Genomic DNA, 26,560 nt, shown 5'->3' on the forward strand with positions numbered 1-26,560 from the left:
GAGGGTGCCGGTCCGGGTACAAAAGGAGCGAGCTTCGCCGAGGGAGGAGGCTCTGGAGGCTGTCAGAGCAGCAGGCTGGGTCCGCGGAGGGGCTGCGGGCAGCCGGAGGTGTTCTGTGCTGGGGACAGCGGGACCGGCTCCTCGCATAAATGCCTGCGGAACTCAAACAGGTTAGTGCGAAACTTGTGTCCTTTCCCTCGGGCTCTGCGGCCGCGTGTGCGGGGGTCCTGGTGGCGTGGAGAAAGCTGTCAGCGCTGGAAGGGATTGTTTACTTGTAATTTCATTTTTAGCTGAGAACTAAGAGCAAAAGCTGAGCTGCTCGTTCTAGCAGAGCATTCGAGAGAGATTCTGCTTTTGTCTCTGTTGTGTTAACTGGTGAAACACCCAAAAAAGCAAGCCATTGTGTTCTTTGACCTTCTCGTCCTGCTCAATAAATCTAGGGAGCTCTTTGACATGAACAGCTAGAAACAGTGCTTTTAAAAGAGAAAGCTTTGCTATTGTGCTTTTGTTAAATGTTTGCTTTTCCCATACTGTGTTCCCTGGCTTTCTCTTTGATTTTGTTGCTGGACATACCAGGGAAATAACGGCGGTTTTTCACTCTAAATGTTACCTTAAACATAAAGTTCTCTTGGCTGTCATCTTAATAATTATAATGGACCTAAAACTCGGTGCAAAAATATTTCAAATGTTGTTCTTTACTTTCAAGTGTCATTGGGTATTCCAGGGCAAAGATTTAAATAAATAGAGATCATGTAGGCTGCTGTAATTCATAGGTGCTTTCCCTGGGTAACCTTCTTCTCCTACCTTGTAAGCCTTAGGAAACCCGATAAATTCAGGTGGTGGCAGGGTAGAGCTGTTTCTCCAACTAGGATGAGGTTGTGTCTTTTTCTTAATCCTCCTTTTTCTCCTCTGCCTTTATAATTGAAAACAGAGTACTTTAGAATAAGAAAATGCAACAGTAATACATCACTGACAATACATCTGTGAGTATGTTTAGGCTCATTGCACTGGAACTGTTAGAGTTTCTCCGGCTTGGTTTAATATGCTGTGTTCCACTCACCCATCTCAGTAACAGAAGGCTGAATCATTTCATGATGCAAATAGGATGCTGATTCCCTTGGGGGGAAAGTAGCCCTTTCATCTGGGCCCTCGAGTGAGCATTTCTTTGTCTGTAGGATTCCCTGGCATCGTGGTCCTGCCTGCTGGAGATGGCCGATTGCTGGTTTGTCTGGGTGCTTGTTTGTGTTCATGCTACCTGTGGGCTTCTTAGGAAGGGATTTGATTTGTCTGTGGTGTTGTTCACATTGCCTGACCCACAGCTACTGTACCTGTCAAATTACATGCAATGGACTGTTGAGTTTTAGATAGATCTAGTTAGCAGCTCCAAGGGATTTTGGTTTTGTCTGGGTTTTTTTAATACATAAAGGAAAAAGCTGGAGGTAAGGAGCAGAATGCTAACAGTAAAAAAAAAAAAAAAAAGGGTATGTTTAATGTCTTTTGACCCGTGCAGTACAGCTGTGCTCATGTCTTCTGGGTTTTCTGTGTTGGTAGGCAGAAAAGCTTGAGTGAGAGTGGAAGATTGTTGTTAATCACTTTAGGTCATGCTTTTCAGTTAGCTTGTAAATTCTTCTTCCATATCAAAACAAAAAATCTCATGGTTTTAATTTTCACGCTGTCTGTCATAGCTGAGGATCAGACAGAGATATGCTGTTTTATCTTTTCTGTTGGAGTAATGGTTCTGGATTCATTCTGAGGCCTTTTAATAGAAAAACTGTTCAATCTGGTAGCACAGCAGTTTATTAGAGAATGCTTTGCTTAATGAAAGGTGGTAGTTTTAAGCCATGAGTTGTCAGATAAATTTATTGTGCAGTTACAGAGCCTCTAGAAAGTAATTCTTTAGCTGTAATGATCACAATTAAGTAAAACTAAACCCAATGAATAAATGACTTTGAGGTGGATGACAAGTTTGTACAATCCATATAGATAAAGATAGGGAAGATACTAAAATGGACTTCTGCCACATTAACTGAAGGCCTATTGTGTTTAGATAAAAACAGCTGTGAAATAGTAATTAAAAAGAGTGAAGAGTAACTTCTAATCATGCTTTTGGCTTTTGCCAGGAATAGTCAGGCTTCCTGAAGTTCTGGGCCACAAAAGCAGCATTGTACCTGAGGGCATTGGTAGAGGAACCAAGTGCTGAAAACCATAAATGTGGTCATGAGTGTGGAGGGTGGGTGTCACCTTCTTGAGTCTTCCCTTGGCCATTCCCCCTCCTGCTCATGAGGGATGAAGGCTGTTGAAGTTTGTGCCGAGTATCTGCAGTCTGTAATGGCCTTGGAAGTAAGTAAAGAGTTCATGAAGTTGAGAAGGATCTTGAAGTCTGGAACTGTTAAAATATGTGTTCATGCAGTATCACATACAGCTTTGATCTGGATCTGAAACCTAAAGTGCTGGCTTGCCTTGGGGCCATGAATTTGTGAAGGGGAAAGAAGTCACTTTAAATGACTTTTGCCAAAAACTCTTCAGTTCTCTGTTATTCTTGCTTTGGAAAATACTTTATTAACATTCTGAATTCAGGCACTGACCTCAGTAAGGCTGTCCTTCCTCAGCACTTTGTTCCTGAAGCTTTTCACTAGAGGATGATACTGATGTGAGAGACTATGAAATTGTAGATCTGGCAAGATGAAAAAGCAGTTAATCCATTAGTGACATCCCTGCTGGGAGTCTGTATCAGTGATGGAAAGCTTGTAGAAGAAATGTTCGTGGAGGTGCAGCATGCAGTAGTATCATCATTTTCCAAACAGTTGGGTGAGTCATATTAGAAGAACCAAATAAGAAGGGGGAGTGTAAGATTTGGCATGGATCTCTGTAGGGATTCACCCATGGATTCTCACATATGGCCGGCCTGAAACAGGTCTAATATGCTCTACTACCTTGGAGTGAAGAGATGTAGCAGTCTACAAGATTGAGTCCTCCTTGTTCCCCCAAGCAATCCCTTTGCCAGCAGTTGTGACCTCTGTAGCAGAGCTGGGCATAGGGAACGTGATTTGGGACTCCCTGGGGCATTGAACTATGTACTGGAGCAACTGAGCAGAGGCACACACTCCTATGAGCTCTGCCACAGAGGCAGGAATTCTCTACAGGAGGGTGGATTTTGGAACTCTTCAGGCAGTTACTGCCCCGTTCAGGTGTGGAATGTCAGAACTCAGATGTGAGGATGTGCCCTTACCTCTTGTAGAGGAGCTTGCACAGCTGAGTCCTTCGGCATAAGGAGGAAGCCCTGGAGCTGCAGGAGGACACCTGTGTAGGACATGGAAGTGTTCTGTTTCTGAAAAGGCCTCAGTAGGAACTGTGTTCTTTAAAAGTGCTGTTGGAGCTGTTGAGGTGTGAGGGCCTATAATGTCCATTCTGTGTGACTGCCTGTGTGGGCATAGCTTTATAACAGCAATGGACCAAGCAAAGCATTCCAGCAACTGCACTTCCCGCGAGGGCGTATAATGTCCATTCTGTGTGACTGCCTGTGTGTGCATAGCTTTATAACAGCAATGGACCAAGCAAATACCAATACCAAGCAAAGCATTCCAGCAACTGCACTTCCCGAGGCCGTATTGCTTAACCACCTGTCTCAAAGGTCTGGAGGTGTTGTACATGGAGCATCAGGCTGGCTGCAGTTTTTGCTTAAGTTACATTACAGTTACTAAAAATAAAAACATGTTTTGGTGGGTTTTGTTGCATTTGGGTTTGTTTTTTTTTTTTTAAACAAGTATGTGCACTCAAGGTCTTTCCAAATGTAGAAGTACTGATTATGGAAGATAAAGTGGAGAAAAAAGCATGTTAAACAACCACATTTGAAACTGGATAGACTGGGTGTTTATAATAAGGCTGTTAGCAAACACGTAATATTAAACACTCTTCTCCCAGGAGTTCATTTCTGCCACTAAATTAAGGTTTTGATTCAGTAGGAGTAGGATCAGAGCCACTGGATGAAGTTCTGTCCTTCCATTTGAGTGTTAAAATAACACGGCATTTTGCTGAATAGAAGGATTTCAGCATATTTTTGGTGTGTCTTTACCTGTTCCTGCCCCTGTTCCTCAGTTGCTCTAAGTTATTTCTTCTGTGCTAGCAAAATTCTGCAGCTGTAATACAGGGGAACTTCTAAAAAGCTCCTGCTTCAGACTGCAGCACTGCTTGTTCTCCTTTGTGGAAATATTTGTGGATACTGTGGTGTGAGATGGGAGATTCAGCTTTGGGGTTCAGAAAATCCTGTTCTTTGCTGCTGCTGGCCGTTGGTTTCCCAGAGTGTGCAAGAAGGTGCCCTCTTGGTAATGCAAACACGTGTTTGAGGCTCATTCTGTGGGCAAAACCAGCAAACTGATCCAGCTTAAAAACTGAAGCAAACCCTACAGCTTCATGAAAAGAGGAATGGCATCCTGAACCAGGCTGTTTGAGCCTCAGGAAGGGTCATGCTTCCCTCCTGGGCATGAAACAGGGAGGAGCAGTGGCTCTGTATGAAGTTACTGGGAGAAAGAAAAGGGCAAGGGATGAACAGGAGCATGTGGGCAGGAGCTCATGTTATGGCTCTTGCTGGTGAAACAAGGTGACAGTACAATATAATATCTCAAGTGCCTTGGCCTGGGAGCCCTGTATACATTTGGTTTGGTCAGATCTTCCCAAGGACAGAGCAGAGCAATAACAAGATTTTATTCTTCAGGTTTTTTAAAACTACTGTTGTTTCAGTAGCGTGTGAGAAGTGAAACACAGGATTTTGCTTGTAAGTTTTCTTTGGTTTTGTTTTTCCAGTGGAGGTTTGAAGAGTAAATGGAGTCCCTGAAACGAATCTTGAGACTAGAGAGGGCATATTTCAAATTCTTGGATAAAAGGAAAACCGAAACTCGAACATTGATAGTTTTAAATGTCACAGTGTCCTTTGTGTCTTCTGTCTCTCATTAAGTTGCAGCCAGGCTTTGGTACCTTTTTTTAATTTGCCTTTATGCCTAAGAATGAGCAACTGTGTCTGCACCTGAGAGAAGCCAGATGAGCAACGCTTGCTTTTTCAGGGCAGCATAATCTTTTGTGTCTACAGATGGGTGGGCAGAATCTTTTCTGTTGTATTAAGGGGTGGAAACTCCATGAACTCAGTGCTCCCTGTATACTGCAGTAATGTGAAAATTCGTAACTTTCAGTGGTGTTCTCTGCCTCTTTGATGAGTCAGGCCCACACCTGCTTACAGCAGGAGATTGAAATGCCTGAGTTTTCCCTTTTGTCTAATCCCACACATCTATCCTTAGCATCACAACTCCTCAGTGTTCAAAAAATAAAGTGTTTTAAGTAAACTTGGAGAATTTTTGAGCTTTGGAATTTCTGCCTCTGCAAGCTAAATCACTTGGCACAGCTCTGAACTTTTATTTTCAGCAAAACTTTCTCAGCAAGATTATTGTAATGTTAAGAGAGATGTTACTGAAAGTCTGTAATGAAACCAGAGTGAGGGCTTATTTTTATACTGTAGAGACTGTATTTTCCTGTGTGTTTATATATATGTGTGTGAGTATAAAAATACATATGCGGAGGAGATGAGAAGATGATTTAATTTAAGTAGCATTACTCTGGATGTGTGTGTAGTGTAAGATTGATCAGAAGAATTATCTGGAACGTTCAGAAGTCCTTTCAAAGTACAAGCTTGTAATTGATTAAGGAGCTGCTGAAAGAGATGGAGCACAACTTGTTTATGAATGATAGAGCCCTGAGTTATAAACAGGTCCTGTGTGTGACCAGGATTATTCTGCTGTTTGAATTGTAAACTTTTGGAAATTGTTTTAGTAAGTTTTGCATCTGAATATATTTGCATCCCTCTCTTTTGATATAGTTCTCAGGTGAATTTGCTGTTAAGGGGAAAAAGGCCCTTTTGGCTCCTGGGCACAGCAGTGAGTGAGCCTCGGCTGGTTGGGTGTGTGATGCTTTAACAAAGACACAAACCAGTGTCTGTACCAGAGTTATGTAGAGATGAGAACTCCAGATTTGAATAAGATAAAGTTACTTGTTTAAGGAGTTTAACACAGGCCTTTTGAAAGTATGTTAATTCCAAGTAGCTCTGGAGAAAGGATTGATGAAGAAACCGGTATGTAAGACTACAAATGGGGCTTCACACAGTACTGCATTGCAGTAATGTAAAACAAATTGTTTTGAATGGACAAAGCTACTTACTTACAGAGCAGATTACGTGGGTGGCTAGATGTCTCCATCAGCACCTTCCTGAATCCTTGTTAATCACTGGTAAACCAAACTAATTCTTCGTATTGAAATGATACCTGGAAGTTCTTTTATGGCACCACTGCCTCTTCTATTGGCATAAATTATGTTGAGCAGCTGCTCTGGTTCTGCGTCAGGTCACGTTGATGTTCTCCCATGGACATCATTTACTTCAGGCACCTTCCTGGTGTGACGTTCTTGCCTTACTGGGGATTCCAGAATGGCCATTCTGAAATCATGGAAATTTAGGAATTCAAGGTGTGCATAATGCCTTGCTTTACACATGCCTTGAAGCCCTCAGTGCTATGTTTAGGGCTTCAGAAGTGCTTTGCATCCTTTATATGCTGTTACAGATGAACCCACTGGCTCATTTGCAAATAGGAGGGAAACAAAGTTCTGCCTTCCTCCCCAGGAGGGGAGGCAGTGTGCTGGGACAGTGGCAGGGGTGCCTCCTAATGCTCGTGGTTGGGTGAAGTTAGCCACACTGTTTTCTGGATGAAATTTCACTGAATCAGTTGTGCAGAAAGCCTTCCCTTACCTTCTAGTACTGCCAAGCAAGTCAGTAGATCTTTATTAAAGATTTGGCAACTTTCTGAAGTGTGCTGGTTATGGTGTTAACTCACTTCTGCAGGGTGATTGTGTCCCAGCTCTAAGAGTATCAGGACCTGATGCTGCAGCTCCTGTCTCTGTTTTTCAGTAATATATTTCGTTTTCTGCCGATGTGTTTTAATAAGCTTATTATACTTTCCAGTTCTTCATTCTCCTCTTTGACCAACAGGAGTGGTCTGTACTTCTGACTGTAGTATGTTTACAAGGGTTTTTAAAAATTACACATTAGCATGAGTAAATGTGGGCTAGACGAGGAACATTTCACATTTGTCCTCAGCAATTTCATCTCATCTGGGTAATTCTTTTGACCAAGACATGTTGTTTTATTACCTGAGGTTAGAATGCATCTTGGTCATGGTGACACATTTATCTTGTATTTTATGATGCAATCTTATCACATCCCATTTCTTTTCTCTTTCCTACTCAGCTTTTCATCTGTTGTTGACAGCCATGACACCAGTCAGTGGCACAGTAATGCCAGGGCTATGTATTAGTGCACACCGTTGGCAATTTTTAAGGGTAATACTTTGCTTCTAAGGTACAATATTCATTTGAGCAGGTTGTTTCTGGAGGGAAGAGCCATTTGTAATTACATCAAAACCAGCAGCCATCAGTCATTTTAGATGTAGGAGATGGCAAAGAAGACTTAACTTGGATAACATTCAGGAAATATGAAGCAAACAGAAGGTGACACTGCACCCTTCTCTCACTGCAAGGAGTGCAAAGAAGCACTAATTCATTTTTTATGTACTGGTGATGGACCTTTGTATTTACAGTTGCAGCTTTTATATTTTAACATACAAAAATAAGTATCTTCCATCAGCTGTATGAAAAAGCAAAGTGAGAGGGAAAACGTTGTTCAGTTAATTGCTGAAAAAGTTGTGACCCTTCTTGATGTTGGATTGAAAAATTTATTTTTCCCTACCATGTCTTCAAGGGCCAAATCTTCAAAGAGGAAACTGCTGCTATATAGGTAACCAGGATTGAGGGTCAGACTTTCAAACCTTTAAGCTAGTATCCACCAGCTGCAGATATGATCAGAGATCAGTTAAAAAGTGCTGTGTCAATCTGCTGAATAATTTGGAAAACCTGACTGCTGGTTTTGATGTGTAAATAGGAACTGAAGCATCTGCCTGCAGTTTTGTTAAATCTAGCGTGACACACTGTTAATCCAGTAAGTTTTTCTGCTTCTTGATTTTTGAGACTCCAGTCAAAATCATCTTTGTTTCATTTACATGGGATCAGTTTTATTTTTCTTATTGCCACAAAGCTGACATTTTAAAATTTCAGCTTAACAGTGCCAGGGCAAACTTTACAGTACTCAAATAAAATGTAATTTTCTTCCTTTGCTGTCTTCACCAAGAGGCACAGCAGATAATGTGTAACACCCATGCCTAGCTTGGCTGAATTCCAGAACCCTTCCAGAAAAAGAGACACTGGTAAAATCAGCATCTGCCATGTAAATCAAGATAGTGAAGGAAGAGTCATGTCCACAGCAGCTGAAGTGCTGTGTATGCTTGAATAAATGCGCTGCAAATGTGTGGGTGTATTTCATGAATTGTTGCTCTTTGAATTTTCTTGTTCAGAGAAACTTGGCTGAAGTACATTATGTGGATACTGTTTTGGCAACTGGAATCACAAAAATATTTACGAAATCTGTTGGGTTCTTCCCCCATGCTCTTATCCCTCCTTCCTGTATTTAAAATTCCCTTAAGTGTTTTGTTTTATTCTTCTAAAAATTCATAGTTTAAAGGGACAAGGAGAATTAGTTTTCTCCTGGTTGTAAATTACAGATAAATGTTTTTGAAAAATGCCTTTTAAAATTAAGTTAATGACTGAAACACAACACTTAAACTACTTTTTTCCCTAATATTTCCTGTGGATTTTTGAATGGCAAAAATTTGGGAAAAGGTAGTTTTCTTCCCTCTTGAAATACAACTCCCATCTTCTCTGCAGGTAAAATGTCAAGATGGCTTTGTTGAGCACTTCATAATATACCCTAAATAGATACCCTCTGTTTTGGGGTTTTGCTGTATTGTATTTCCTGTGCTGGTGGTGGGAATGCAGCCCTGAATGCCCAGAGGATTATGTGGGCTCCTGGTCCCATCCAGCCTGGCCACAGGCTGCTCATGTTGCTGGGAAGCAGCTTTGGGACACGCGGTGTGTGTGGGACGTAATGTGAGGTGATGAAGGCTGACTTCTCCATTGGATAAAAGAAACTCAAATATTGGCCCTGGCAACTCTTGAGGTCCAGTTTCTCAGAATTGTTGCCTGGTTTGCCTGGTTGAGCAGTGCACTTCAGCCTAGGGCTGCAGTGCCACTTCTCAGCTTTTTATCTTGTTCCTGAGTTTCTAGACTTGGTTCTGATAGTGCCCACAGCCATTTAGAGCTGGTGTTCTTCAGAACTCGTGTCTTATTAACTCTGGAGAAGTACAGTCCAGATTTTGGCTACAGGTAGGTCCAGGACTATAAAATTACGTCTTTGGATTTAGCTGAGAATGGAAGGAAAGGGAAGAGTGTCGTGAGTGGATCAATTGCATTGGAAATGAAAGAGTTAAGAATGGAAATCTGATTGCACAGCTGAAATCTCAGTAGGAACTTGTGGTCTCCTGAGAGAAAATGCCATTCAGCACCGTTGCACAGAGTTATTTCATTCTTAATTTTAATTGACATGTCCCAGAATGCAGCCTTCTCTGACGAATCCGGGCAGCACAGAGGCGTTGTGAGTCTCAGTCTCTGTGTGGGCGATTGCTGTGTTTCAAATTCAGGTCATCACTAATTTCCCTTTGATACCAGCATCCTTTCTGCCTACCTTGTTCGTTCAATAGGTTGATGAAATTTGAATGAATCTTCCCGTAAGTAAGATGTTGGTCACCTCCTGGGATTTCAGTGTCATAATCTTGCCCTGCTCTTTTTTATGACAGTTTTAGCCCCTTGCCTTGTTGACATGGGTGTCCTGTACAACTCCAGTAACAGAAAAGTAATTATTTTATTGTTGTAAAAATAGCGTAGGTGTTTCAACTTTATTGGGGGGAAGCCTCAAGGAAGAAGTTGTCCTGGTATAACATCAATTTTTCATAAGTCTCCGGGGTTTAATTCAGATGCAGTTTAGTGACAAATCCAGCAAGAGTGGCAGAACCATGCAGCTCCATCCTGTAGTTGTGAGGGGTAGAGATATTTGCCTTAAGTATTTCTTTAATATTTTGTATCTCCAGTATTGATTGCATTTTTCAAATAAGATACGTGATTGACCAGTATTGGAATTAGCCAGAATTTACATAACTTTCTTAGAGCTTTTGTCCCTGCTTTGTGTCCAATAGGCAGCACTTTAAATAAATGTTTTGCAAAGAGCCTAAATGTACACAGTAGCCACAAATGCAGTGGAAAACTTGTGCTTCAGAATACCAACTTGTGATTTAATTTGTTTTTAACCTGCAGATGTACAGATGAGAACAACTGCAGGTACATCTGGAACATTGAAGGTTTCATTGGGGTGTAGACTCCCACTCCAGCTTATGGATAAATGTCAGTGTTATAGGTCTGAATACCTTAAAAGTACAAATTTTCAGAGTAGAATTTGTTTCTAGTTACATTTCTGTGTTTTCTGTTACTCATCTTTGTCTTCTCAGCTGTGTAAGCTGGTACAGTGTTTTGCTGGCATACAAGGTATAGTATCTATGAAAAGAGAGTCTTCATTATCTTTTGGAATGTCATAGGTTAGCAAGCCTAGTCCCGGAAGGGACGTCCTTGCTAAGGGGTGCTTACAGTTTCCTCTGGGAACTGATAGAACCTATCAGCTGGCCAGTTTGAATATGGACAATTCTCTAAGCCACTTAAAGTTGTGATCACCTCTGTGATCCACATTTAAGAATAGGCAAACTCCCCCTCCAAGCTCTCTCTCGTTCCCGGCGCTGGGACAGGTGGCTGCGGGGCCCGAGTGGGGGCCAGCGGGCCCGGCCAGGCCCTGCTTGGGCCAGGCCGGGCCGGGGCACGGGCCTCCTGAAGCCATGCACCTGTTTTGGAAGTGGGCGGCTGTCTCGTTGTGATAATGTTTTCATAGCATGAGCAAGAAGAGACTTCTCTTTCTAAATGGACTGAACAAGGTTATTATGGAAGTGGTAAACAGACTGAACATCTTAAGGGTTGTCTTTTCACATTGTCAGTGGGAGAAGGGAGGAAGGTGGGGGGAGGAGGAGAGTTCTGAAGGTGGTATAATTTTTTTTCTTCTTCTTTTAGGTCTGTTAATAAACTTCTTTATATTCTTTCAAGTTTGGTGCCTGTTTTGCATTTCTCCTAATTCTTATCTCACAGCAGATAAACAGTAATGAGTATTTTGGACCAAACCACTACACGGATTTTTGCATAACATCAGCTCCTTCATGGAAACCATGTAGTGTTTGATGGTGGTCATGGTGATGATCAAACTTACTGCATGTGTACAAGAACCTTTGTTTACAAAGGGTCACTCTTAACCTTAAAGACATTAATTAAAGTCTTCTCAAGGGTTTGGAGTGGTAATGAAGGTAGACTGAGGAGGACAAAGGGCATTATATGTTGCATTCTTGTTTATATTTTTCCTCTGAGCGTGAATAGGATCTGCTGTATTTTAACATAGGAAATGGTTTTGTATTTTTACTACTTACCAAGGCTGAAGTAAGCTATCGTGAGTTACCTTCCTAGAAAGCCTGAGCGTTGCTCCTCGTGTAGAGTTCCTCACTTAACACAAATTAACAGTAGCCAGTTGTCTAGCTGTTTTCTGATAAGATTTGAATGCCCCTAGATAAAAGGAGACAGAGTTTCCTGCATTGAGGGATGGGTCAGCCATGGTGTCCAGACAGTGCAGTTCAATGCAGTGCTCCAAGTGCTGGCTGGAACTGAGCGTGCAGTTCATAGCCACTTTTCCTGCTTCAGCCTGTCCCTAGGCTGACATGAATTTCATAAACTCACAGCTAGAGCCTATAACCTCCATCACACTTTTTCCCCAAGTCTTGATCTGTCACACACTGTACCTGGAATATTTCCGGGACACAAGCCTTCCCCTGCTCTCGGGTTGGTAAGCAAGTGAATTTTACTGCTGGTGTGCTGTAGGAGGTCCTGTAGAACTTGTTTTTGCCTGATGTCAGTCTGTTAGGGTAAAGCAAGGCATGCAAATAATTATTATCTCTGATTGGGTGTTTCTTAGGAGAAATTATCACTGCTGGCTTAATTTTCCTGGAGTTTTTCTGGTGTGGGGTTTGGAACAGGAAGGAAGCCTACCCAAGCTTTGTCCGTGGGTGGTTTCATGAGTAGCTGCTGTGGTCAGATGAAGTGTGTGTTTCAGAAGATAAATGAGGTTAAGTCCTGTTACCTGGTCTGCTTCTGGTATTCTAATTTTTGAAAAATATCTTTGCTTGATTTTTAAGCAGGTGAATGAAAAATAATAAAGTACTGTAATTTAATGTGTTTATACTCTTGTACAGCTGCCTGCCTGCCTTAGTTGGGGTGGGGGCTTTATCAATAATTAAACCATGGATTTGTTTGGGTTTGTCCAGCCTCAGCAGAGAAACAGCTTGCTGAAATTGCTGACTGGAGGTAAATATGAGAGCTTTGTTCTCCGCAGAATCCTTCCTCTTGTGTTGTTTCCTCAAAAACCTAAAGGTTCCAAAACCTCTTGGTGTGTACATGTGTCTGTTCTTAAACTAGAAAGTGCATAGTATTACAAATATACTTTACAGGGACTGTACCATGCAAATTTGGAATGCGTCCCTGTGTATATTGCTTGGTTTTTCTTTCTTAAACTTTTCTTTCTTTCTTCCCTGCCCCACAGATAGCCTTAAGCTAGAGGTTTGGAGGGAAAAACCCAAAGCCTCGCGTTGTTTATTTGCACAGCCTATTGTTCAATCAAAGTGCATATTATCAGTGGTCACATGCTTTGTTTAAATATTTCATAAGATCGTTGCACTAAATGCTAACCCTGCCTTCTTTCTGTTGTCTGATTGTGCATTTCCACTTAGACCTAGTTAGTAATCTAGACAGGCTTGAAATGTGTAAGCTTTTAGCAGATATTTGATTTCAGACATGCTTTGTTCTAAAAGTTCCCCTTTGTTGTGCTCAAATGACAGAGCTTTGAGTAGTATGGTGTTTTTTTTTTTTTTCCTTGTCTTCTGATTGTACAATGCTGAAGTAATCTCTTATCTGAAAAGAATCTTCTGCCCCCTCATGCCTCCAACATGAGACAAAAGCCGTGCAGGTGCACGTCAGAGGATTGGATTAAATATGAAGGTGGGTTTCAGATGCAGGTTCAGGGCGAGTCCTGTCACAGCTGGGTGAGGAGTGTGTCCTGTGACAGGAAAGTCTCTGCCCAGGCACCTCTGTACCCCCTGGCAGGGCAGGGGCTCTGCAGTGCAGGGAAGCGCTGTGCCCTCCTCAGAGGTGAAGTGCCTCTCTTGCTTTGTTCCTTGGCTTTTGGAACACTGCCCTTTCTAGGATAAGGCCACAGGGTAGGAGAATAGAGAAATGCTGAGAAGAAAATAATCTGAGCTGTTGGAACTAATCTCTTGGCTCTGGGTGGAGAAAGGTCTGTGTGGTTTCTGCCTGGTCCTGAATGCAGCAGCATGCATTGCACTGCCCTGGTGGTACTTCTGGTCTGGTATCAGGAAGGCAGTGCTTGATCTCTCTGCTTTCCGCTTCTCTTCCCAAGTTTCAATCATATATTAGAGAAATTTACAGGAGCTTTGTCACTAAACTTGGCAGAAATAGGTCTGGAGTGTCTGCAGGGTCAGTAGACATTAAGGCTCCTGAGTAGGGCTCCACAGTGGCTGATGTTGTGAGCAATGATGATGATCCCTGTTTTTTGTGGGGAGGGAAGAGTTTCGTTCTTATTTGGACCGGAACTACTTGTTATTATGTTGGGGTCATTTACCCTGAGGACAAATGAAATCAGCTTGTTACTTGGGTTCAAGCTCCAGAGTTTACTGTCTGGTGACATCAGTTTCTGCCTTCTCCCCATCCAAGCAGATTTGGTGGAATGGACTTGGGATTCTTTGCTTAGAAAGTTCTTTTAGGATCATCATTATCTCTGAAGGTGATTTAATTTACAGGAAACACGTTCAGCTTCTTGCAGTGTGTGAGTCAAGAAAATTTGAGTAGATAATTAATCTGAGGAACTGGAAATTAATTGGGAGGGAAATTGTTGCTTTAAAGATGTGCTAAATAATTACCATTTTTCTATATTTAGCTGACTATTGAAGTAATATAAGATACAAAGGAGATAAATCTCTGTAGCCCAGTACTCCGTATTTTGGAGGGACAGTACACTAATTCACATAGCTAAATATTTCTTCCCTTTTAGCTCACTGAACTTTCTAAGTGCAGAAAGCTGTCGGTTATCAAGAAGGTTTGGGAACTACTCAATGCCTCACTTGTAATATACTTTTGAAAGTTTCAGCTTCCTTAAAAGCTTTCCAGAACTAAAAAGCATCCACATCAGCATGTAAATACTTCGTAGCAGGGAGATGGGAGGCTCTGCTGTTCTTCACATTCCTCAATGGTATCTTCACACTGCACAAGGCCCTGTAGGTGGCTTAAATGCTGCAAACTGTCAGACTAGAGCCAAGATCTGGGTTATCTTTGGGGTTTCTTGCTTTAGGGGCCGGTGAGTTGCTACCAAACAGGAGCAGGAGGCTGTTAAATGGAGAGTGTTGATGGCACAGCAAATTATGCTTGCTGGTGCTGAGTTGAACTTTCAGCCATCTGGTGATAATGGTGGTGCTCTTGAAGTCAGTCTTACTGAAGTTTAATTGAAATGTGATGAATGAAGATTGGGTGCAATGTATCAGTTGCATTTTTGTGGCTGACAGTAGCAAGGATCAATTTAGTGAGAAGCACATTAGAGCATACTATGGCTGCTGATTTAGCATCTAAGTGAGGACTGTTTTTCTCATGAAGTGGCTCTGAATGTCACCATATAATAATGTGGAGCGATGTGTCAGTACCATGGAGACAGTCTGTCAGAGATTACATGGAATTAATTCTAGACAACAATGATGGAAAGGTTAAACAAGCACAGAGTATGACAGAGAGCAGATATCTGTTAGAGTATTAGGAATATATTGCAGGTATAAAGAACATACATGGGAACATGCCTTTTACCCCTAGTGGGGACCATGTCATTCGAGGTGCCTGATTTAAGGGGGTTGATTTGCCAGACAGGAACCTCAGAAACCTGTTCTTTAAATAAGTCAGGTCACATAGGCAGAGAGTGGAGAGGTTTTTACAGTGACAGCTGATGAAGAGACGGATTTTAAGGAGCTTTTTAAAAGGGAGATTTTGAAGGGTACGTTTGCATGCTTTGACTTCTTGAAGTGATCCCTTTAGCTGGATCACACCTGAAGGTGAGCAGAGACAGCTTTGCCAGGCCATCCGATACAGCTGGGGAGTGGGGAGATGAGACAGAGTGGGGAGGCTTTAGCACATCTCCTAAAGATAACTCTGAACTTTTGCTCCTTCCCTTGAAGGAATGAATTCTGGAGGGATTGTCAGTGCTTTGTTACTGAGATAAAGGTACTCAGGTCACAGTTCCTGGATACTGTGCTCTGCGATGAGGAAAGCAGGGAATGTATCTTGGGGTTATCTGAGGGAGAACATCAGTGCTCCTGGCGTTTTGAGGAGTGTAGCTTTCAGACCATGCCTGAAAATACAGTGAGATGCTTTAAACTGTGTAGAACTGATATTTCTTATTTTAATTTGTATCACTTAAGATTATGGCATATTAATTGTTTGGACAGACGTGTTGTGGATGGGGTAGATATCCGGAAGACAAACTCTTCTAAAGTTCCAGACTAATTTTTATATCTGTTTGCCTCTCTGATAAGCAAAAGGAAACTCATGGTCTTCTGTGCCACAGTAAGAAAGCAGTTCTGAGTGAAGTCTGTTTATTTAGCCCCAAGTAAAGCTGATCATTACTATGCATGAGTTTATGGCCACTGTAGATTTGAATGTGGGGGAGGCAATTCAGAAAGGCTTTGAGGTTTTTTTTTTCCCCTGTCGGCTTGCTTTAGGTGGGGAGTGTCTGGAGAGGAACTGGAATGCAGATTTATAATTTCAAAAACAGTAGGACATATTTTGGTGAGTAAAATGGAGCAAGAGAATCACCAAGCGGCTGAGGTTGGAAGGGATCTCTAGAGATCATCGGGTCCAACTCCCTGCTCAGGAAAGGCCACTTGGAGCTGGCTTTTGGATGTCTCCAAGGATGGACACTCTACAGCCTGCCAGGGCAATCTCTGCTGGTGCTCAGTCAACCTCACAGTGAAAAAGTGTTTGCTGGTGTTGAGACAGAGCCTTCTGTGGTTGAGTTTGTGCCCAAAGCCTTTTGTCCTTACCCTGGGCACTACTGGCTCCATCCTCCCTGCACCATCCCTTGAGGTATTTATTGACACTGATAAGATCGCACACGATTTTTCTCTTTCCAGGCTGGCATGTCTTCTGATAAATATTTTTAAACAACCACCAAGCATGCCAAGATGCTGAAAAATTTAAAGGATATCCCATTGAAAAATAAATAAATTAAAACAACATAAGGTGCTAAGCTCAGATGATTCTGGTAAAACCAGTCAGCTGGTTTAGAAGGGTGGAAGTTTATTTCATGGAGCGAAGAGGAACCAGAGTAATGATTTTGATGGTATTTTGTTTGTTTCCAGAACTCCTCTGTTCAAATGACCAGCTCAGAAAAGGTTGTAAGCATATCTACTTTAGCTTCTAGGAGATGTTGTAGTTCAGTGCTGCCTGTTGTCTTTTGAAGTAAACTGCTTATGACTTCCACTTGAATGTTGTTTGTTAAGGAAAACCTCATGTAAATAAATCAGTTGTGAATTAAGTAACAGCAGGTAAATGGAATAGGCCTTTTCTGCTGTAGTGGGTGCCCAGTCTCTGCTAGCTCCATTGCTTAATATGTAGGAGTTGACTTTTTTCCTTTTGCTTGTCTCTTCCGAAGTTCAACTCGGTGCTCTTTCCTAAACAGACATTTTGTGTGAGCCTCCTGAACCGTGAGTCAGAGCAATGATGTGCAGAGCTCTGTAGAAAAGGCTGAGCATCTTTGTGTACCATTATTTTGCCATACGTGGTCTACGTGTTTGTTGCAAGCTCTGTGTGGTTGTGACCCCCCTCTTCCAAGTGACCTGTTTCTGCATTTTTCATGCTGTGGATTTTATTGAAGAAGAGGCCTCAGTTAATGGCAGTGCCTCCTTCAGTAGCTCTGACTGTGGGGGTTGAAGACAGGAGACAGTTGTATCAGAAAGAAAACAATCAAATTCTTAGGATCTGCTTTTATCTAATAAGATAGTTGAAGTGCTAGGAGAGCCTTGGAGACAGGTTTTAAAAGCTTTTATGAGTAACAGAACTAAATTGATTGTACTATGCCTAGAAAAACTTCATTGTTTTCGTTAGGAAGGCGATATATTTATTTAAAACTATTGTAGACTTCCCAAATCGACTATTGCCTGTCGCAGAACGCATGCTGGAGGGGCAGTTTTGCAGAGGGAGTTGTTGGACAGTAATTGAAGGACAAACATTTGGTTGTTCAACAGTGCAGTTGAGTACATGCCAGCTTTTAATTGGGGTATCTGGATCCTGCTGATGTTTCCAGAAGCATTTGGAATGACAGGAGACTAGTGAGCCAAGTGCAGGAGGATCATTGCTGGGGAAATACTCCCTGTGAAATTTCCAGATTTTAAGGGAACAGAAAGAGTATTTTTGTCATCGTTTAAATGTGACAGGTGCTAATCAAGTGGAGAAAGGTTAAGATTTTTTTCTTCCCTGATCTTTCCTGGAATTGATGAGAGATTTCCATTCCCATAGGTTTGGAGAATTCCAATTCCCCTTTTCTTATCTGCCGTGATGTATTGTGGTGTTGATGCAGCAGTGAGGCACCTTAACTGCACCACAGCTTTTGGAATGTGGTTATTGGCATTGTTACTGCCCAGATTAATGTCTTTGTTTTTCTTTCTTGTGCTTGGAAGGTCTACAGAGAACAGTTAGAACCTCCTATGCCATTAGGCTTCCTGGGTTTGTTTATTTTTCTACAGAAAAAAAGTCTAAAAAAGGATCTTAGACTGTTTGCTTTGTCCACCCTCTCTCCACCTTCCATCTTGTATGCCTTGTTTTTATTAAACAGAAAAAATTAGTCAAAAAGTCCACACATTCTTAAGGGTAAAGCTCGTTTTGCTGCCGAGAGTCAGGGCAAGCTTTGGGGCCCATCATCAGGCTGAAGAAGGGTTCCATAGTGGCTTTTGTCCTGGGGAACCCTACTTCAGTGTGATTTTTGCAGAAAAGTCTGTTAGCTCAGCTGTGGAGAACGAATGTGGCATTCTGTGTGTTGCTGACTACCTCTGTGAGAATATCAGGAAACAGTTATTCTCTGAAGTTTGGGATAAGTCAACCAAAAATTACTCTTTCCAGTGGGTGATGTGATTTTCAAGACTTCTCTGTGCAAAATCTGAAATGATAAAAGTATTAAGTCTGATGATTTGAATCTAGATTTTTTAGATAACAACATAAAGAGGAAAAGTGTATTGGGACACCCCGTAATGTCTTGCCCCATTCAGGGATCTAGACCTTGGAGAGTTGCCCCCTGTTCACTCCCCTTCATGTAATTGCTGAAGGCTCAGGGTATTTGCCTCTGGTGGAATCGCTTCAGCTGGACATGTTCCTCACAAAGCAGAGACGAAACAGAGCTGTAGGAGGCTTTTTTTCTTTCCTTAGAAAGAAAGAAATTAATGACTTAATTTCATTCCTCTCCCCTGTGGGCAGACAAGTGGACAGTCCTTGGGTAGCTTAAAGTCTCTGAACATTTTGACAAAGTAAATAATATGTGCCCTATGTGGGCTGAGAGCAGGCACTGTGCCAGAAGCACTTGTGGCTCCAGGACTGAAGATTGGACCTTTTGTGGTGTCTGTGTTGCCAGAAACAGTGAGGAGTCCAGGTGCTGATCCCTGTGTATTCAGTAGGTGGTAAGAGACATGGCAAATGAGACATACATAGTCAACACTGCCCACAAAGTACAGCCAGTAGGAGTTTTTGCACCGTACATCTGACATCTGACATGTTTCTTCTGGATAGTAAAAAAATAAATGGGAGGAATTTGTAGATAAATGTGTGATGCTCCTGTTTAAAGCTTGTTGGAAACAATGTTAGGTTGCTGTTGTGACTACTTGTGGTTGCATTTCAGGTTTGAAAGCTCTCATTTGAATGCCATGGTGCCTCTGTCCTTTCCATTTTTCTAGTTGATTTGGTAGTATGTGTATGTCAGAGTGTCCATGGATATGGCTGTTTGTGCTGTCAGGTGTAGCCTGGAGTCCTTGGTTACCTGAGAGATCGAGCAGGCAGAACTGTGAATGCTGTAGAAACTGCAGGTGCACAGGCTCAGCCTGCCAGCACACCCTGCCAGTTCTGCTTTGGTTGTTGGGGAGCTCTTGCAGGCAACTTCCTCTGTTCCCAGGCTGATGTGAGGCATCTTCTCCCTGGAGCATTGCCCTCAGTGTTCCTCATCTGATGGCTTTCAGGAGAAAATGTGACCACTTGTAACTTACTGAGAGGATTGGTCTGTAGAGAAGGTTTGGACGAGAGGTTACTCCTCCTGAGTATCTTACCCCTGTGCTCTTTGTCACTAAAAACCCACTGGCAGCCCCTTATCTGCTGGTGCTGCATCATTTGATTAATGCAAGACATCTTCAGGGGGGCTGTCTCAAGGTTGTGTGATGAAGTGATGTTTCTGAAAGTCTGAGGAAGATGGAGTTACTTGAATAGAAACTCTATAAATCTTCCTGGGTTGCACTGAGCTTACTGATTGGTGCATCTCAAGCTTGCATTGCTGTCCATAATGTACCTAATGTTCCAAAAAGTGAAGATAAAAAAAATCTGTGCAAGTTTAAGCAGCTTTCAGTGTCTGAACTGCTCACTGTCAAATTTGCACCACGTCCTATCAATTTTCCTGCTCAGTGGTGCCATGAGAATGGCCACACCAAGAAGGGAGTCATTACTCACCTGAAAAGCTCTTCTAAAAGTTGATTTGTAACTGGAAAAGTTGCTCTTAAAGAGGGGGAGGGAAGGAGAGAGAAATACCAAATGCTGTCAGCTGGTTGCAAGCAGAAGGCTTTATTTACTTTAGATAAGCCCCTTTTCTGTCTATTGCATAATTTCTGTCATAATCTTGTTTGCTTATTTTAAAAAAAACTGAAACAAAATGCAAAATTAACATTAAAATGAGGTGGCTTTAGTGAGTAGTTTTCTCCCAGGGATGATATTCTAGATTACTTCGAAGATGTGTCCTCAATATTGAATTTTGGGTCTGTATAGTAAACTTTATTGATTGTTTGAAATGGATTGGTTGGGTGCTGTTCTCTGGGTAAAGCACGTCAGCTTTATACAAATTCTAATGCTCTTGGCTAGGACTGAATGGAAGTTACTCAAGTGAGAATTTCCCAATGACACTAGAGGCTGAAAATTGGCATTGTGCAATAAGCCCGGTTACAATGAAGCAGCTTTACTGGAATACAACAAAAAGACTATGTTCTTAGTTCAGAAAAAAAACAGGCAGATTTGATTGTTTTACATAGGTGATTCAGAAGCTCAACCTTCCTTTTTTGCAAAAAGCTATTAAAGTATCCTTTTGAAATCACTGCAATGAGTAATTCTTACACTGCATTCACAGTTATCCCAATGAGCACGTACCAACTAAACCCACATATTTAAAATTCCTGCATCAGTGCTATTTCTGCAGTAATGAGAACCTGGACTTGCTGGATCGGACAGACTTCATCTGTACAAAAGATAAACGGTAAGCAAAGAAGAAGCTGGGAAGAAATTTTAGTAAGACACAGGAAGAAATATTAGGAGATAACTGGAAAATTGATCTTGCCTGTTTTGTAATCAAAGCCATGTAGGAGTTAGTAGGAAGAAACAAATCAGGTACGCAGGACAATGCAGCAGTTGGGATGGAGTGTTTTGGTTCAAGACAAGATTTGAAAGAAATGGGAATTCTTCAGGGAAGATAAATTCGGTGAGTATATACTGTTCATTTCCCCATCTCACCTGAGGGTGAAGAGAGAGAATTCAATATCCAGTACTGGTGCTTGGCCCACAAAACTTGACAGGGTTGGCAGATGTACAGGGCCCAGTTCTGGGCCGCTGATAATTTGCTCTGACTTGTGTTTTGCTGGCTTTTACCATTTTTACATTTCCAAAGTTCTTATCAGCTGTTGATGCTGCATTCTGGTTTTAATCTTTATATTTAGCATCAGTTGCCATGTGGAATTGTCTGATTTACTCCGATCAGAATGCTCTGGTTGTGTCTTTATAGATTATGTGCCTGTAAACATCTTGTAATCTTTAAAGAAGTCATAGATAGCTCATTTTACTTTAAAATATACATATCCGATTTTCAAGTGTTTGAGAGCAGTAGTAAAATATGTCTTATGTGAGTAAATTATCTACAGGTTCTGGGGTTTTTAAATTTTTTTTTAGTGTAGTGAAGAACAATATGTGGTTTTGGCTTCAGTGATTTGCTGTCAGGTCCTTTGCTTTTTTTGATTATATTAATTTTTTAATGTATTTCCTGATTTGATTTTGTCTTGGCTGATGCTGATAGATCCTTGTGTTTTCCTGCATCCAGCTCCGATTACTGAGCAAGCACAAATGATAGCGGGATTCCCTGCTGTCAACAGGCTTTCTTCTATCAAGCTGACCTTCTCTGGAGAAAATATCCCTTCTTGCTAGATGATAAATAGTTTTGCAAGAGCTCATCTGCTGCTTCATGACCAACCCCTTCTGCTACTGCTGAAATCTGAAAAACATCTGAAAACTAACCTCTGTTCACATGACCATCACACAGTGTTTTCATTAATTACGTGCCACTATGAAGTTAAGTCCTGGAACTGGTGATCCGTGAGAAATGGTGTGTTCAGAAGAATGTTATTTTGTTAGCCTGATGGTTTGGTATTTGCCTTGCTTAGAGGCTGGCTTCATTCCTTTTCTCCCTGTCCAGTTCAAGTCACTCTGCTTTGGGCTGGCAAAAAAAAGTACTGCCATTAATAACCTCTGAAGGATTGTCTGAAAACTGCTTTTCTCTCAAATGGATTGCAGGAGAAGTTCTTCTGACAGTTCTGTTAGGGATGGGAAAGTTCAGAGCGTAAAGCACGTGTTTATTTCCAAACACATGGTGGGTCTCCCTGAGGCTGGAGCCATGAATCCTGTTTGTGGGAGCAGAAGGGGCATCTCCCTTGGCCTAGTGTGGGAGCAGCAAGGCTGCCCCCATGCTGTGAGCTTTGCAGCTGAGCTGCACATCTCCGCTTCTCCATGTGGTAAAAGTTTCCTTAGCCAGGAGACTCGCAGAAATGGTTGACTTCCTCTCTGCTTCTGAGACTTCTCATAAATGAATAGGACCCACTTCTGTTAAATTCTTTAACTTTTAAACATGTTTTTATTCCCCCTCGCCTCTTGTCTTCCTTCCCCAGAGGCAGCCCAAGTGTTTTAGAAACAACATAGTCAACTGGAGCTCATTGAATAATTCAACTGTTGCCTGAAGTGATAGGAAAAAGAGGACGACCCATTTAATAAATCAACCAGAGCTAAAAGCTCTGTGGTTTGTAAAAATGTTCATCTGCCCTCCCTTTGAACTACCGGAATTTCTCTTCTGAAGCATGGTGGTTTTTTTCCCTCTCGGTTGGATGTTCCCTGCTCTGGAAGGGAGCCTGATATACCTGCAGGTTATCCTTGCAAGTAGTTTCTGTTAAGCAGCTCTTTTCCAAAGAGTACTGGGGGTGTTGCTTCAGCAGCAAGAGACGCTCTCAACCATTCTGTCCATCCAGGTGTTCCTGGATAGCTTCCTCTCTCATGGTTGCTTCCCTAATATTCCTGCGGAGAGCTCCTGAGATATTCAACCCAAGAAATTAAGGTATTTTGCTTTCTGAAGTGATGAAAAGTGACCTAGCCTTTTCATATATGCTTTTGTTTTTCTTTACATAAATAAGAATTCTCAAAGTGGTCTTTATTTCTTACTTGTGCATTGTGCCTCTGTTACCTAAAACGGGTCTAAACGCAAGATGCTGTCTTTAAAGGACATTACTTAGAAATACCACTGTCTAGGGAAGTTAATAACCCTTTTGCTAAAGACATTCTTCTGTCTGTAGTCAGTGTCAGACTTTTTACTTAATCCCTTTGGACAGGCACTTGCCAGTACATCAGCGTGTTACTGTATAAATTGCTTTTTCATTGTTGCTGTAATTGTGAAATAATCCCTCTACTATACCCACCCAATGATCACTGCATTATCTTTTTGCTGAGTTGCAACATTTCTTGATGCCTGGTGGTGTCCTGCCTGTTGAAACGAGAGATGTTTATTAAATTGGCTTTTCAGTTGTGGTTCAGTTGAAGAACTGGCAGACTGATCAGTAGGAGAGACTTGCTACATGCCTTGAAACATCATCGACTCTCTTGTAGTTTACTGCTTTTTTTATTTTATTCTGGTGGTCCTTTCTTCAGTCTCTGTATTTGGGCTCATGGAAACCATATCAGGTTACTGAGCTTTGTGCTCCAGGGGCTGCTGGGGATGAATTTGTGAACACTGCTGTGCATAAATAAATGATCACTGGTTTGAAATCAGGGTCTGGGGAGAAATGATCTGTTTGCTTCTGTTTCCTGTTTTGACCAGAGAGCTGAATTAGCAGCTAAAATGTGTGCTGTGGTGTGTTAAACAGCATTGAATAGGAGGCTACAGAGATAATCCTGGGGGGAGGCCGTTGAGGTTGGTACTGAGCCTGGACAGGCTTTGCTGTTCTCTTCTCAGTGCTGAGGTGGTGGCTTTTTCAGTGAAATTTTGTACCCTTTGAAGCATCCCAAACCTCTTCCTTAATTAAGAGGTAGATTGCAAGGTAACACTGGGCTTGATCTGAAAAACTTTTGGCTGTTTCTGTTTTCTGCTGTGTTTCTTACTTTGTAAGAGGTTGGATTGCTTTCTCTGTAGCTGAAAGACATTGCAACAAGAAGCTTCTTCCCCAGCCCTTCTCACAAGTGTATTCAAAATTAAAATTAAAAAACTCCCACTGGATGTTCTATTTTCTCTTGAAACACAATCAAATTCACATCACCTACTCCAGACATAAGCTAGGGAGAGTGAATTGTATCTGGATTCTTGCGCTCTTGTCTTCTGTCCAAGCTGGGATCTGCTTGCATGCCTTGGTTGGTTTGCTACAGGCAGCCTGGGGTTCAAAAATTCCCCAGGTCCAGGAGTGAAGTTGACCTAAGTTTGAAGAGTTAAAAAATAAACCAAAGAAATGGGAGGCATCTCATGTCTCTTAATCTATTTTTGCACTTTACCCTTGAGAGAATTCTTTAAGATTTTTGTTTTTGAAGCCTTTCTGTAGAACCACCAGAGTTATAAATAATTCATGTACTGAGCTTCCCTAAGAGGTGCAGATACCTTCTCAGTGGCAGGCAGTGGCATGGTCCCGTGCCACGTAAAGCCATTGTTGCAGAAGTCATTCTGACAAAGTTGGCAACATCCTGGCTCTATGATGGGGAAGGACTGGGGAAAGGATGAATTGTTGTGTAACAGAAAGCTAGAGATCATGTAGCCATGCTTGACAGGCTCTTCTTGGCTTAAACAACCCTTGCCTTTCCACAGATAAATTAGTATCTCACCCTCAACAAAATACTGTGACTTTGTTCAGGCAGGATGTACTAAATAAGGCAAACTGATACAGCAAGGATGTAGAATACTGGGCTTCTCTCAGGTAGTAGCTCTGAAGTAGAGCTCCTGTAAGCTTTCACTGGTCACATGGAGCAGTAGGAGCAAAGGGCCAGTGACTAGTCTTGAAGTGTTCAGTCTCTTGTATCTACCACCACGAGTGGTTTTGTAGCCCATTTCTTCTTCAGGAAGTTATTTTGGAATAAATATAGCTAATTTGAAGACATTTGAGTGTATTTTCCAAAGAGAGATGAGATACTTTTTGTTTTGGTTATGGTTTGAAGCTCCATTTAAAACTAAGGCTGCCAGTTTTCACAGATCAGCTTTAATTTTATTTTCCCCATTTGCCATACCAACAGCAAGATAGATTATCAAACATATGACCAGGCCAAGTCAATAAATTCTAAATGGATCCTAAATTATTTTCTGTCTGCCTCACACATTTTTATGAGGTTGTTGAAAGGCTCACTTGATGCGTGTTCAGATGAGCAGGGGAAATTAAATTGTTTTCCCCTTTCTTTCCTCTTCCCTCCCCATGACAGAGTGATGTGCCTTGGCTTGAAATTACAAAATATCTTTTAAAGATCTCTGAAGTAGACAACAGAATTGGTCTCAATGGTCCTTTTTCAAAAGGATATCTGTAAATGCTTTTTTTTTTCCTATTCAGAAACTGAAAAGCTGGTGGAGTTTTTTTTCCCCCATGAAACATTGCTACTGAAAGACTGTGCTTGCCTAATGGAAAATCCTTTATGTTAATACAGGATGAAACATCCAAGGTATATGATTTTCCTACTGTATCATTGTGATGCAGCCATGTTATTTTTGCAGTACCATGTTGAGGAATCAAGTACATCAGGAGGTGATGATGTGTTCTAGTGTGTGGTTTGCTCTTGGATGTGTCCAGCCAGAAGCTGGCTGCAGCACAAGCCCTGTGTCCTCTCATGCTGCTGGGTGCAGCCATGCATCTGCTTGGGTTGCTCCTGTGGAAACTGGTTCCAAAAGACTTTGCTCCATCTTTCATCGCCTCCATAGATCATGGTTGCATTGTTGACACTTTCCTGTGCATAGGAGATGAAATCTGTTTCCATAAGGTCTATTTGGTTATTATAAGCAAAGTAATAGGGTTGCGTTCTTTCCAGATACGCATCTGCTTACACTGGTGGGAGGAATACCAGGCATCAGGAGAACTTGAGGGCTTTTGAAAATGTTGCCCAATAAACTAGGAAAAGAGCTTAAAACTAATCAAGCTAGTAAAACTAGGGCTACCCAGTGATTTATTTCATTTACATCAAATTAGCTTTAAATCAGAGGAGTTTTATGGGTATCGTTTAACCACTACGTAATAACTTACTCTTAAAGGCACTCTTTTGACCAAGAAAATGGCTCTTGCTGTAGACTCCTGGTCCTGGGCTATTAGTCTGTCAAAATGACTGCTCTTCTTGTGCTTGGCTGTTTGACAACCCAGGGAGATACTTGGACAGGTTTCTGTAGGTAACCCCTGACATCCTTCAAGTGCAAAAACGTTTTGTTTCAAAGCTCAGGATATATCTTCATGCTAAGGTAGTAAAGCAATTTGGATGGCTCAGCTGGAGAGCAGTTGCTGTGTGTTTGTGGGAGAAGGATGTGGCATTTTTAAGGAAGAAGGATGATGCTGCTGGAAGGCCAGCAGCTCTTTGGCTGCCTGCCCTGGAGCCTGCCAGCAGCTCCTGTGGCACCAGCCAGCCTCACCAGCACAGCAGATGGACAGACCAACTCTGTGGTGAGCTGTGCAGTAACAAGGAATGATGGCCTATAGTGAACCTCATCTGTTGATTAATTAGCATGGAAATCAGCAGCAAGGGTGCAAAGAAGAAAAAATAGTTTTCCCCAGAAGGATCTCTATAAAGTGAATGAGCTGGTGAGCCACAAAAAGGACAGAAGAGGCTTTGTAAGAGAAGCATGTGTGTGTACGACAGACAGTCAAAATTGGTTGTAAGACTAGAAAATTTA

At 41.8% G+C, this 26,560-nt stretch overlaps 1 protein-coding gene and 1 long non-coding RNA gene across 2 annotated transcripts in view; both read left to right on the forward strand.

The window, feature by feature from the left end:
* ARVCF (armadillo repeat gene deleted in velocardiofacial syndrome) overlaps positions 1 to 26,560 on the forward strand; it is a 259,690-nt gene that overhangs the window by 117,396 nt on the left and 115,734 nt on the right. The window lies entirely within an intron of this gene.
* LOC108446880 overlaps positions 7 to 26,560 on the forward strand; it is a 44,247-nt gene continuing 17,693 nt past the window's right edge. The window contains exon 1 of the long non-coding RNA XR_001862221.1: positions 7 to 170. This is a non-coding gene — a long non-coding RNA (uncharacterized LOC108446880). The remainder of the gene's footprint in view (positions 171 to 26,560) is intronic.

The sequence above is a fragment of the Corvus brachyrhynchos genome, unplaced genomic scaffold (assembly GCF_000691975.1).
Source record: "Corvus brachyrhynchos isolate BGI_N302 unplaced genomic scaffold, ASM69197v1 scaffold114, whole genome shotgun sequence".
Classification (NCBI taxonomy): Eukaryota; Metazoa; Chordata; class Aves; order Passeriformes; family Corvidae; genus Corvus; species Corvus brachyrhynchos.